This window comes from Arvicola amphibius, chromosome 10 (assembly GCF_903992535.2).
Source record: "Arvicola amphibius chromosome 10, mArvAmp1.2, whole genome shotgun sequence".
Classification (NCBI taxonomy): Eukaryota; Metazoa; Chordata; class Mammalia; order Rodentia; family Cricetidae; genus Arvicola; species Arvicola amphibius.
Genome location: NC_052056.1, coordinates 39,770,324 through 39,784,483, shown reverse-complemented (window position 1 = coordinate 39,784,483; position 14,160 = coordinate 39,770,324). Strand labels below are relative to the sequence as shown.

The window sequence follows — 14,160 nt, the reverse complement described above, 5'->3', positions numbered from 1 at the left end:
CCTCTTAGGCTGTGACACTCTCCTGCTACCCCAGAGCTCACTAGATAGGCTGTTTCTTCTGGGGACTTCAATCTCTATTTCATGTGTTCTAGGGCCCTGTTGAAGGCTAAGGCAACCTTGAGGGTGGTGGAGTTTATTAGCAACAGCTTCCCAATTCTGGAAGGTTTCGGGGGAGAAAACGTCACTCAAAGCCTTCCTGCTGTCCCAACGGTGGTGGCACACGCCTTTAATCCCAGCACTCAGGAGGCAGAGGCAGGCGAATCTCTATGAGTTCAAGGCCAGCCTGGCTACAAGAGCTAGTTCCAGGACAGCTAGGGTTGTTACACAGAGAAACCCTGTCTTGGAAAAAAAAAAAAGCCTCAAACAAAAAAACCAAAAAACCCTTTCCTGCTGGGCCAGTTCCTAGCCAGTCTTCTAGGAGAGTCTGAGGAAAGAAGAAGCTCTCAGAACTTTCTCAACGGTCCAGTTGTCTGCTCCTAGATAGCGTTCTGCCCTGAGGTTGGAACTGCGAACTCATACCTGTCTCGTAGCCCTCGCCTTTGTTTTCTTGCCCCTCCCCGCTTCTCACATTAACGTGCCAGTGTCAGAACTGCTGTCCCAGAAAGTGACTTAGAAAAATAGCGCGTTAGGAACTGTAGACTCCAAGACACCTTATCTCCAGTGACAAACACCCTCAGAGAGGCAGGCCCAGGCCCAGAATTAGGGCAGACCCTTAAAACACCCTTTCCTTTATGTGTTTTACAGTGTTTGGAACTATGAAAAAAAAAAAGGAGGGTGTAAAACAAGAGTAAATACGGTAATCTGGTCATGACTAGTTCAGGTGCTGGACTTGGGACTTAGGAGTGCCATCTGGGGCCTCTTGGGGTGAAATGTGGGCAAGAAAAACTGTAGCTCCTATGGCCGGGGACGCCGTAGCAGAAAATTAGCCAAGAAGGAGGAGTGGAGACCCTGGTCATTTTTCTAGCAAGAGGCTCACCCTCTCCGTGGGAGCTCGACCTTGGCTCATACGAAACACTACAGGCTTACGGGCGAGACCTCTGTGTGCGACCAGGCAACCACTGCAGGTGTGCCAAGCTCCGAGCAGAGCCATCATTCCTGATTCTTCAAAGTGGACCCTTCGGGAGAAATCCAACGAAAACAGTGGCCTCCAAGCAGGTACGATTTTGCTTTCTTTCTCTTTCTGGGAGTCAAGTGCCTGCTGTCTCTGTACAGAAGGTTTATGGGAGCAGGGCTGAGGTCAGCGATGGGGTATGGAGCAGGGTGCAACCTTGTATTTTCCTCTCCTCCTCCCTGGGTTAAATACAGCGCGAAGACAGTTGCTGGATGTGGAGCCCAAAGGCCCTTCTACCTGGCCTACATTTGTGTTGCAGAGGAATTATCAAAACAGAAGCCTTACTTCTGCAGGTGCTCTCAGGCGTTAGATGGCAGCCAAGCCCCTCTGTAACAGGATTGGAGTCCCTGTAGAAAATAGCACTGCTGAAGACTATGAGAACCAGGAACAATTAACCCTGGCTCCTAGAGCTTGGCAGGTTAGCGTTGGCAGCCCCCAGGGTGGAGAACGGCAGCAGGACAGTCACAAGGCCTCACATCCTCAATACCCACTGTGCCTACCTCTGTAAGGAGCCAACACTTGCCCCCATGTCAGAATCACCCCCATGTATGCTCAGCATCCTGAGGCCCCCTCTCTGCCCCACAGGGCAGCAAGAGACACTGCTGTAAGGCTCCCACACACCTAGGGCTTCTTATGAGACACCTTCAAGACTGCCAAATTTCCCTCTGAGTTTCAAATGTGGTGCTGGCCTTTGCACAGGCTCAGCTGTTTTTCATTGCTGCTGGAAAGGTGAATGGCCACCACCCAGATGAATGGTGGCTGGGCTATCTACCCTGAGATAAATGTTTGGTCTCTAATGATGTGGCCAGAGTCTAAATCATTCTGAGCAAGGCCTCTGAGTCTGTGGCTTACCCAGTTGGCAATAGGAAGACTATTTATTATACTAGGTACTTGCTTAAAAATGCTTCAGTTACCTGGTGAACTTAATCTAAACTGTTATCACCATGTTATAACTCATAGGCCAAATCTGGCCCATCAGCTGTTTTTTTTTATCAATAAAGTTTTATTAGGACACAATGTCATGTGGCTGCTTTTGCCCTAGAACTGCAGAAGCAAGTGGCCTTCACCGAAAACACTTGCCAACTGGTCTAAAGGCGATCAACTTGATGCTAAATGATTGTGAAATAAAAATAGACCGCCACAAAACCAGTTAGGCAGTTTCTGTAGGGGGTCAGTGTTTTACATTGCCAGGTGATTAATGATTGCAGGCTCCTCGTAGAATGAGAAAGCGGTGTAAATTCAGCTAACTGATTTCACCTTTGTCCATTCTGCCAATCCTAATCCTCGGCTCCCACCAAAGCAACTGGCATGATGTGTTTATGCCAGACCACAATTCTGGCATTCATGTTCATATATGTAAACAGAATACACATAAGTCTAACAAACAGAATTGTCCTGTTATCTTCATTCTATTTCTCCACTACACGTGATATAGAGATCTCCCATGTCCACATTAAACCCCATCTCATTTATTTTAAATGCTTTGAGATACTTCAGTGTATATTTAAAATTTTTTTATTTGCATGCATGCGTGTGCATGCATACGTGCCACAGCATGCACGTGGGAGGTCAGGGGACAACTTGCAGGAGTTAGTGCTCTCCTTCCACTTTGTGGGTTCCAGGGAAGGAGCTCACGTCTTCAGGCTTGATGGCAAACCCTATCTCACTGAATATGTTCGTGACTGGTTCCTCCAACCTTCCTGCTGCTCCCCTCTGCAAAGATTCCAAGCCTTGGAGGCAGAGGTGTGATAAGCTGTTCATTTAGAGCTGAACACGCCACTGTCTTACTATCTGTATGCTGACCAGTTGAGCCTAATAATCAAAAACTGCAAGAAAGGAGCTTCTCTGATAAAGGTCGGAAGATACACTAATCCATGCACTCAGGGTGTAGTTTAATACTGTGTTTATTTAGCAGAATACTAACCTTGGGTTCCCCTCTAGAGTCTATGTCCTAGACAGCCATGGGGTCTCGGTGCAGTTAATTAGACCTGGTATGAATTCTGCTTTGTGAAATGGACATTAAACCCAACCAGAAAGCTGTCGCTTACTCCTGTAACATCCCTGCCATGAATGCGCCAAGGAGCAGAAAGCGCCAGGTCAGTCTTTACGGTAGCGTGCAGGGTTCGATTGCAGGGGAGGACGGTAGATGACTTTTCTCCCCTGGTTGCATGCGCTGAGCCTCTCATTACTGTTAAAGCTAATCAATGTTGGTGAAGTTTCCAGGTCAGGACCAGCGTGATTTCTCCATGTCTCAGGACCCGAGTATGCAGGGTCTGCCTCGATAGTCTAGTCATCAGGGTCTGGAGGGAAACCAAGAGCAACCACAGCCACCTGCCATGTTTGGGCGAAGTCTGTGAAACTTACATTGACAACTTGAGGAGAGGTAGCCCACACCAGCTGCAGACCTTTTTATTTTATATAGCCTCTGGTGTGTGGGGAAGGCATTGTCTTTTCCCTTCCCCCATTACAGGGTGGCTCCATTTAAGTTCCTTTAACATATGTGTATATTTTAGGAAGCTTCCATAGCATTTGGTTGCATGTGACTTTTTCAAAGGGCTTTAGTGCCAGTTATCCCTCCTCTACTCTGCCTTCCCATCTTCCACCCCATTTAACCCTTCCTTTTCCATTACTCCTATTTCTTCTTTACACCACCTTGTTCTAACCCTTCCTTGAAACCCTTCCTCTATGCCCCCTTATTAATTCTCTGCCTTCTATGGATACTCCCGCTTAAACACACACATCTAAAGAGTCAAAGCCAGCATCCGCAGAAGAGAAAGAAAATGTGACATTTGTCTTTCTGGGTCTGAGTTAGCTCACTCAGGATGACTATTTCTAGCTCCATCTATTTACCTACAAAGTTCGTTTTTCTTTACAGCTGACTAATATCGCATCGTGTATTATACTACATTTTCTTCTCATCAGCTGATAGACATCTAAGCCATTCCCATGACCTAGTCACTGTGAATAGAGTAGCAATGGGTGTAGATTTTAACTTCCCTGATTATAAGGTGAATATGGGCATTTTAAAAAATTTTAATTTATGGTTATGTGTCTGTTCCTGAAAGTCCATACGTGCACAGAGGTCAAAAGTATTGGGTGCCCTGGAACTGGGGTTCCAGGTGCTTGTGAGCTGCCATGTTGTAGGAACCAAACTCTGATCTTCTGCAGGAGCCGTAAGTGTTCTTATCCTCTGAGGCATCTCTCCAGATTTTATATAATTCTGGGCCATGTGTTTCTTTTTTATTTTGTTCTTTATTTTTAATTATTTTCTCAAGACAGAGTTTCTCTGTATAGCCCTAGCTGTCCTAGAACTCACTCTGTAGACTGGGCTGGCCTCACACTCGGAGATCTTCATACCTCTCTCCCAAGTTCTGGGATTATAGGTGTATGCCACTACCAACCAGCCTGTTTTTCTTTTTCACAAGTTGTCTTTTCACGCCCTTATCTAATTTTTTTTATTTGTTCAGTTTTTGTGATAGGGTCCTATGTAACATAGCCTGGCCTCAAATTTGCTATGTATCTAGGGCTAGCCTTGAACTCCTGACCCTCCGCCCTCCACCTCCTAAATGCTCGCATCACAGGTCTGTGGCTCCATGCCTAGCCTTAGCTCTTTTATTGAGTCTTCTTCCTCATCAGCAGGGCCCTGTTGCTTAGACTTGGAGCTAATGCTTTAGTTCAGAGTTGTGAGTTTCCTCTGAGTAACTTGTTGAGTTTGCAGCATCCTCTGCCACCGGTGCAGTGACCTGACACGGGGGAACTGGCTTTCTGCCCTCTGTCTTTCTCTGGGAAGATTTTTGTCAGCCTCCAGGATTATGAAGGTATTTTAGCAAACTTTTCTTATCATTTGAAAACAGATTTGTAGTTCGCATGGACTATATTTCAGTGGATTATTCTGGTGCCTTCATTTGAAGGGTCATCTGTCCCTGATTGGTCTGAAGCATTACCTTTGTCACACAGTATGACGTTTTGTCTTCTTAGAACCCGCTCCCCCTGAACCCATTCCACTATGGATTTCATATTTTTAAATTTTTCTCCTGGAGACCTATTTTGTGTTAGCTATTTTATCTGGTTACTGTATTGGATTCTCTTAATCTAGACAGATTCTATTAATTCTTAATCCTCTAGAGGATTTCAGTACCGACTAGGACCCCTATTAGCTTGGGAGCTACTGACCACACAGGAGGTATAAACTGGAACTCAGGTCAATTTGATTATGGTCTTGTCAGGAATTCTCAAATTCCCTTTCTACCCCGCCTGGAGCCACACCAGGAAAGGCTATGAGCTGCTGTGTTGGCCTCTGTGGCGTCACACTGAGGCAATAACCCTGAGGATACCCGGGCTCATGAGGAAGGTCATGACCTGACCCATCAGGCCTCCGGTGTTCCTGTATCACCCAGGCTCCAGGTCTGGAGGCAATAACCCTATTTGTATGGTACTAGTGATAAAACCTGTACTTTCACTTTAATGAGGAGCTTGTTTGTGTATAAAGGCCTCTGGGGGACTGGAGAGCTGGCTCAGCGGTTAAGAGCACTACTTGTTCTTTCAAAGGTCCTGAGTTCAATTCCCAGCAACCATATGCTGGCTCACAACCATCTGTAGTGAGATCTGGTGCCCTCTTCTGGCCTGCAGACATACATGTAGGCAGAACACTGTATATATAATAAATACATCTCTGGAAAGTACCCTGCGTTGAGCTCATGAAATTCTTGTCTATTCATCCTGGTTAACCGAGAATTTTAAAATCCTGAGTGGGTGTCGCATCCTAGAGATGACTTTTATCCTCTTAGTCTCTCTGTCTTCTTTGTGAAGAGGAGAAAAAAGACAAGATCTCCTCACCTCTCCTCCTGAGTTCAGAGTTGGGACACTTCTATACCGCCAGGTTCCTGAGAGAATAGTGAGGATGCCTACGAGCGTGTAGTTCACGAGCATGTAGTTCACACACATGTTCCACAGACAGAAAGCAGCCCTCTCAATGCCGCGGTTCAGAGCTCTGTCTTAAATAATTCTAAGAAACAGAGTGTAGTAACAAGGTCTTCCCTGAAAGCTATTACTTGGAAGGCAGGAGTGGGTGGCGGCAGGGGCAGGGGTAGGGGGTGGAGGCAGGGGCAGGGGTAGGGGGTGGCAGCAGGGGAAGGGGGTGGCGGCAGGGGCAGGAGTAGGGGTAAAGGCAGGGGTAGGGGTAGGGGGTGGCAGCAGGGGAAGGGGGTGGCGGCAGGGGTAGGGGGTGGCGGCAGGAGCAGGGGCAGGGGTAGGGGGTGGCGGCAGGGGTAGGGGATGATGGCAGGGGAAGGGGTGGTGGCAGGGGCAGGGGTACGGGGTAGAGGCAGAGGTAGGGGGTGGCGGCAGGGATGGGGGTGGCGGCAGAGGTATGGGGTGCCTGGAGTTTGAGGTTATCATGAGCTCATGGATAGACCCTGTCTTCGATGAAAAAGGGTTTAAAAATGAAGACTCGGCATTGTTAGAAGCACTGCCAAGAGGGCTGAGCTGTATCAGGTTTGCAAATGGGGTGAACTGAGGGGAGGAGTAGTGGGCCCTCAGAATCTATAGGCCCTGCCGGTGTCTCTAAGCTGAAGAAGTTTGTACAGTGTGTGTCTGTGTATGTGTGTGGCTGTGTGTGTATGTCTCTGTGTGTTCATGTATGTGTGTCTATGTGTGTGCATGTGTGTATATGTGCATGCTTGTGCATGTGTGTGTGTATCTATGTGTGCTGGGTGTGTGCATGTGTGTATAGTGTGTGTAAATCTGTGTATGTATGCATCTGTGTGTCTGTGTGTATGTATATGTCTGTGTGTGCATGCACGTGTGTCTGTGTGTCTGTGTGAGCATGTGTGTGTGTGCATGTGTGTTTATGCCTTTGTGTGTATGTGTATGTGTGTGTGCATGTCTGTGTGTGTGCATGTATGTGTGTCTGTGTGTGCATGTGTGTCTGTGTGTGCTTGAGCATATGTATGTGCATATATCTGTGTGTATGTATATGTTTGAGCGTGTGCATGTGCATGTGTGCAGTTCATTCTGTGCAGGAGGAAGAAGGAAGTAAGGGGAAGACCTTTGCTCTCTATGATTCCCTGTACTGGTTTTAATGAGCAGGAAAGGGCAGCATCTTCCTGGGTGGCAACTGCCTTCGGCTCTACGGGCTTCAATACTTTGGGGAGAAATGTTTAGACGGTCTTCATTTTCATTGTGGATGGGCTCCCTCAGTTAGATGGCTTATCCCAAGGTGGGTAGAGGCAGAATGGCCCAACAGCCACTAGGACCTTCAAAAGGGAGACCCTTGATTTCCTGAGAAAGAGCAGAAATCCAGGGAAGCAATGGCATCAGCTCAATGCTTGACGGGGCCGTGCTGATCTGGACTCCACCCCAGAGCCACTCCAGGGATGGGTGCAGGCCCTGGGAGGTGAGCGAGACCTCCTTTGCACATGAGACCTTCCACATGGTCTGTTTGGAGGAGCTGGGAAAATACCCCACTTCCTAGATCCTGTTCACCTACCCATCACACACATTTCTTGCACTCCCAGGGCACGTAGAGAATAGTGTCCCTCTGGTCCACGAGACAGAGAAGCAAATCCAAACCCATGGGTGCACAAACGAACTCCCAGTCTCTCTGAGTCCCACACGAGGAGTCAAAGTAAGAAACCATGGGTGTTATGCACTACACATGCCCACAAAAGATAGGCACCATATCAGAGTTCACTGTGTCCTGTTAGGTACGGGACAGGGGTACGGGGTGTACTTGTACTGACAGCCATGCCAGCTTTCCCCTCTAAACCCTCTGACCTCTTACGTTTGTTGACTCATATCTGGGAAGCACACAGGCTAACTTCTATTGATAGCAACTGAGTTCTAAAAGACTTGGAGTTTCTATCTAAATGACCTCTGGAGGACACCTCCATGGCAGGGATGGTGTGTGTGTGTGTGTGTGTGTGTGTGTGTGTGTGTGTGTGTGTGGTGGGTGTTTACAATACTTAAACCATTTCAAAACAATTTTACCTCCATGGATTTTGTGGCAGTCTATCCATTTCTTGTCCAGAGTACTCGGATAAAGGGGACGGGTGTGGGTCCAACCACTTACAGCCGTCATTAAACCAGACACATCTCAGCCTTCAGTTTCCCTCATTCCTTGCTCTGCTCATCTGGGCATAAATCCTGCTCTGCCCACTTCAAAGGCATATCTCTATATGAAGTCATGATTTTGAAATCATTTTGTAAACAGCAGCAGCCTGTGCAAATGTTAGTTAATACATTTACCAATCTTCTCCCTTTGTTGGACCAAGTTGGTAGTTAATGGTAGTTTTGCAAGCCGCGCTTTCCAGCTTCTGTCTTCTGAGATTTCCCGTTGTTTTTTCTTTCCTTTGCACCCGGCACCGTTCTGTCATGTATACAAGTATGCATCCATGCCCCTCTGGTATCTCCAGTGGTTTCTGTCATAAGATCTTGGTTCCTTCACCATTCGCCTTCTCCTTCAATGAGACTGTTATTTCACCCTCGAATTGTGTGCTCTCCTTCACCAAATCTCGGTAACCTGGTCTTGAAGTTTTTCAGCCATGACTCATTGGGAGCCCAGGGTATCTGCCCAGCCTCCTCGGGGGAAGGGACGGTCTCCTTGTACACTGGCTTTAAGAACTAGCTATCAAGTGAGTTTGTCTACTGAAAGATGTTTTATCAGAGGGGTCACCTCCATCACATCTTTTGTGTGCACTGCTGATTTGGGGTTCTGTTAGCTGGATTTCTGAGGTCCTTCTTTTTCTCCCAGAATGGCAGGCAGGCCAGCACCGTCAGTATCACAGGGAGCCTGTCAGAGCCAGATGAGAAGCTCCCAGGTGACCGAGTCTTCATTAGAACTAGAAGAGCGTACCCCGGGAGTCAACCCAGCTCCGGATTACTACTACCATGGGGACAAGGAAAAGGGAAGGTGGAAAATCTCAGTCGAGGCTGCGGCGCCACAGGGTTCCTGGCACAGTTCATGCCACTCAGATGGAGTCGGCTGGCTGAAGCCAGCTGCCTGTGGGTCCCACATTCCCTGCACTTAAAGTTCAGCTGCTCACTCCCCCGGCGGCTTCCCTGCCTCCTGGCCTGGCTGTCTTGTCTTTGTCTACCCTGGTCTGGCCAACTCCATACACAAGGCAGGGTACTTAATCCAGATTAATAGCTAGATTTTTGTCTTATAAAAGTCTTTAAATATTTGATCAACATTTGTTTTGGCTTTTTTTTTTACATTTTACACAGGATTAAATACTCATAAATTTTTATTATAATTTTGTTTAGCAATGCTATTTGAATTCGGGGTCTCATCCATGGTAGGCAAGCAGTCTACACAGAACCATATCCTCAGACACTTAACTTTTTTTTATGAAATTTTGTTCTTTGACCATTTCATATGTGCATATAATGTATTCTGACTTCTCTGTCCTCTTGTTTATTCCTGTCCCCAGCAACCCCCTCCCTCATCCCTGGGGCCCTTTCCCAGACCCATGTCTTTTGGGTTTTGCTTTGTGGCGCATTTGGTTTAACAGGGCTACCCTATTCAGCCATGAGATTGGAACTATCCGCTGGAGCCTGGTAGAGTCATCAGGGTCCGCAAATGGAGGGCAATGACAGCCCTTCTCCCAGTATCTGCCGTTAATTATTTTTTAAGCGTGTGGTTTAGTAATGATAAGAATATTGACATTGTTTGATTCTATGATGCTGAATCCTGGACCCATTGAGCACCTCCCATTTCCTTCCCCTGCAGCTAGTTGCCTTCTGTTTCTTTGGGTTTGGCTGTGTGTGAGTCTCATTTAAAGAAAACCACACATGATTTGTTTTGCGGTTGGTGTATTTCATGTAGCATACTGTCTGCAGGGCTTGTACACTGTAGCATTCTATAGCGTTTATTTCCTTTAAGCGTCAGCTAGTATTTCATCATTTTGTTGATCCATTCTTCTAGGGGATTAATTAGTTGTTTCCCGAGCAGTGCTAAGGGCGTAACCTAGGGCCTTGCACACACTAGGCAAGGGCTCTGTCGCTAAAGCCACATCCGCCCAGTCGTCATCTGGTGATGGACACGAGTTGCTTCTACCTTTTAGCTCCGCTGAATAAAGCTACTGTGTTCAAAGGTGTGGAAACATCTCTTCAAGACTCCAATTTCAATTTTTTTTTTTTTTTTTTTTACATAGACCTGGAAGTGGTTGTGGATAACATAGCAATTCTGCTATTCATTTTTTGAGAACTGTGGTCCACTGTTATAGTGGCTGTGCCATTTTACATCGCAGCAGCAGAACACAAGGACCCTGGTCTCTCCAGACCATTGCCAGTGCCTTTCGTTGGTTGATTTGGACACGGCTGCCATCCTCACGAACGTGAGGCCGTACCTCATTGTGGTTTTGATTTGCATTTCTCTAATGATTAATAAGGTTAGATATCTTTTCAGGTTCTTTTTGGCAAGTGATACACTTTTATTTATTTTCTTGTTTTTTTTTTTAAAGGTGTGCCATGTTCTTTATGGTGAGCATAATAATTAGTTCTGTGCGATTTCCAGCAACTTGGAGGACATGATTAAGCAGTTAGGTATCATTCCCCTCACGTCCTTCAAATGGCTCTGGGTCGCACGTTATTCTCTTTGCTCTGCCTTCAGCAGGTTGTCCTCTTGGAAGCTTGCTGGAGCAACCCTGTGTGACAGCAGATCAGCACCCCCAACGTACCATAGAGCTTAGTGTCTTACGTCTTCACTCGGCACAATGACAGCTCTGTAGGAGAAAAACAGCTTACCAGTTCTTTTTCATTTTTTTATTAGTTTCTCCCAACATTTTATTTAATGGCTTTGAGGATGGCAACACGGAGGTACAGCCAAAGCGGTCAGCCCTTTCGTGGGGCTCTGTCTCCATGAGTGTCTGATGTCTAGACTCGGTAGGACGGCAACTGAAAGAGTCAGCGGGCCACTTGTCCCTAGGGCACAATCCTACCATTCCTCACAGGCTCCATAAAGCCTCCAGTACTTTCTTCAGGAGACCGACTGATCCTGGACCCACTGGGAGCTCTGTGGGGTGGGCGGAGGAGCAGGAGGGCAGGCTACTGAGCAGCGCCCTGCAAGATCAGGAGGGACAGTTTTTAATAGTCTCCTGTGCAGGGACAAAGGGAGCTGTGGACACGCACATGTGACACCACTGTCTCTGAACTGTAATTGCCTTCTTCTGAGAGGGTCAGAGAGGAAGGAAGTTATTCTTTTGTCTTTCCCTAGTCCTTGTCCTTAGAAGAGGTCAGCTGATGGGCCCCTTCTCCTGTGCCCCCTGTTTCTGTCCTGCTTTTCTTCCCGAGTTTGCTCTCTCCACACTCACGGGAAGTGTGAGTGACCTCAGTCCTTGCAAGAAGGATCAGGAGTGACAGAACAGGGTCCCCCGTGGGGCCCTCCTGTGGGGACTTTCTTTGCAGAATCCTTGCCATCCACCATCCACAACTTCTAGATGGCATACCTTCCTTGAGTCAAGTTCCTCCTCCATGCTGAACGCCAGCAGCTTTAGCACTGACCCTTTCTTTATCGCTGCTCTTTCTGTGACTAACCCCCAGAAAGTTTCTCTGATTTTAGGGTTCCTATGATCAGATTAAACAAAACAACCGCCGCCCCTGCCTCCTGGTCTCTAGGTTCCTCATGTCTGCATAGACCCTTTGGCACACAGTCCCGAGGTTGGGATGCATGTCTTCGGGACCACTATGTGTTTATCTACAAGGCACAATCAGACTAGTGCACTACATGATTAATTTAAGCGTTATGCTATTTTTCAGGGTTTTGCGATGTTTGATTTATTTGTCCTAATACTTGTAATTTCTTATAATTTCTTTTTTCATTTTTTTCTCATAAATACATATTTCCTTTGGTACCTATATTTGTACTTGTAATCTCCCATTCCTTTTTCATTTTACTGGTTTATTTATGTGTTTTTGTTGCTTTGTTTTGTTTTTTGATATGGAGACAAAGAGAGAGTCTCTCTTGCTATGAATCTCAAGGTTCGTGGAATTCTCAACGTAAGCTAGAGTAGCCTCCAACCCATAATCTCAACTGCCTCAGCATCCTGCGCACTGATAAAATTACAGGACTGAGCGTCAAGTCAGCTTGGTATTATTTTCCTTGGGCGGGATTTTTCACACGGTGTCAGCTGCATATAAACTGACTGAGGGCCCATTAGGTAAACTGAGCACCCAATGAATTTCACCCCCCACAATACCACTGACTCAGAAGCTGGCTTGTGGCTAGGGTGGTCAGCAAGGGACCTGGGGAAGAGTAAGATGCAGCAGGCTTCCTTGGTGACCCTCCTTTGTGTGTGATCCCAGAGAACCCCTGGGCAGACAGGCTGCCAGCCTTCACAAGCCTGGAGGTGGGGGCAGGGCAGAGTGCTCACTGAGATAATGCTATTATAAGATTTTGGCAAGGGCCATGATTTGTGCTGGTTGTCCAGGCAGCTGTTTCCCCTCATTTATTGTGCCAAAACTGCAACTTGTGGCCATTTTTTCTGATTCTTCCCAGGCTTCTGCACCAATTGGCTGTCTCGCAGACTTGTTTCGTGCTACCTTATGATACTATGTAGTCTTGACTGGCCTCTCATGCTGCAGACCAGGCTGGTCTTGAACTCTCAGAGATCTGCCTGCCTCTGCCTCTGGTGCTGGGATTAAAGGTGCCTGTCACTAGGTTGCCAGCATCTCTTAACACTGTCTCCCCAGTGCTAACCTCCAGGAGCTCAAGGCCTTGAACTTTCATCCTGTTCCTTGACTCTTTCTAGTTCTCAATCCTGGGTTTTACCCCCTTAGTGTTCTCTGTCTCTGCCGTACTGGGTGACCAGCTTCCTCTCCACCAGCCATCCTTGTCTAGGATTTCAGCCTTCCTCTACTAACAGGAGTTTGCTATTCACCCTATCTCTCTGATAAACTTCCCAACCTACTCTAAACATCTCATTCTTTTTTGCTCCAAAGACCCTACTTCCCATGGCTGTCTGGGATCCCCCCTGCCTTTGTGCATGCAGCCATTAGAAGCATGGCTCACCTTTGTTCTCCAACACTTTCAAATATTTAGCTCCAAAGGTTACTAGTGGAGCTCCCTCCCCACCCTTCCACTTTCCCCAGGACTCAAAGTCTCTTCCAATATCTTCCCTCTGTCCTTCTGCAGGGACAAGTTCTCTCTCTTTCTCCCTCTCCCACTCCCTCTCCCTCCCTCCGTCCTTTCTCCCCCTCCCCCACTATCCTGAACTACAGAGTCATCTGCGATCATTTAAGCATTCACACAGATGTGCTGTTCGCTGTAGCATAATCTCTGTGGGTCAGCAGACTTCAGGTCTATGAAACTGAAGCAGGCAGGGTCTCTGCTGGCCCAAAGCTGAGTCTGAAGTTCCTCTGTAGCTTCTTTCCCAGAACCAAGAACAGTAGCCTGCCAGAGTCCCTGTGCTGAGCTTCTATCGAACTCATTGTCCCTCTCTGTTGGTCATGGCCCTCAGAAACTTCATTTTTAATCCCCCAAGGTGTCTTCTGCCTTCTTTTCTTGCCACCCCCTCTGTCTCTCTCTGTGTCTCTGTCTCTGTCTCTCTCCTTTTTTGGGCCTGAGTCTCTCAAGCCTCGCCCCACGTTCACCTGGGTGTCAATACTTCCAACTCCTCTCTCTCCTCTCCTCTCACTCCTGGAGAGTTTCTTTATAAGCAGTTATTTAACTCCTATAAGCCTAGCCCTCTGCCCTATGGTCCCCTTAAAATTAACCACGCCTTTTCCTCTCCTCAAATTCAAGCATGTGTCATCTGAGGAGCAAGCTCAGCTTTTGAGTGACAGTTGTGCCAACAGTCTCTCTGTCCTCCTGCCCAAAGCCTCGCCAGTTTTATCTTGTGGAAACTGAGCCCCGACAGGCCCGTGGGAGCAGTGAGCAGTCTCACAGCCATGGAGGCAGGGCTCACTTGATCTCCAGCCTCAGGGAGCTAAAAACAAAGTCCTCTGACTGGAGGAGAAAGGTTGGGTCCCATGGTGAATCTGTGTTTAGCATTTTTATTCTCTGAGCATTTGCTTTACTATGGGGCAGCAGCAGTTCACAGGCCTGCCAGCCG

General features: G+C 47.4%; 1 protein-coding gene across 1 annotated transcript in view; it reads left to right on the top strand.

Moving 5' to 3' along the window:
- Positions 1-819: 819 nt before the first annotated feature.
- Nr1i2 (nuclear receptor subfamily 1 group I member 2) overlaps positions 820-14,160 on the top strand; it is a 39,105-nt gene continuing 25,764 nt past the window's right edge. Inside the window, exon 1 of the mRNA XM_038345721.1 lies at positions 820-1,155. The gene's annotated coding sequence lies outside the window, so the exon portion shown is untranslated. The remainder of the gene's footprint in view (positions 1,156-14,160) is intronic.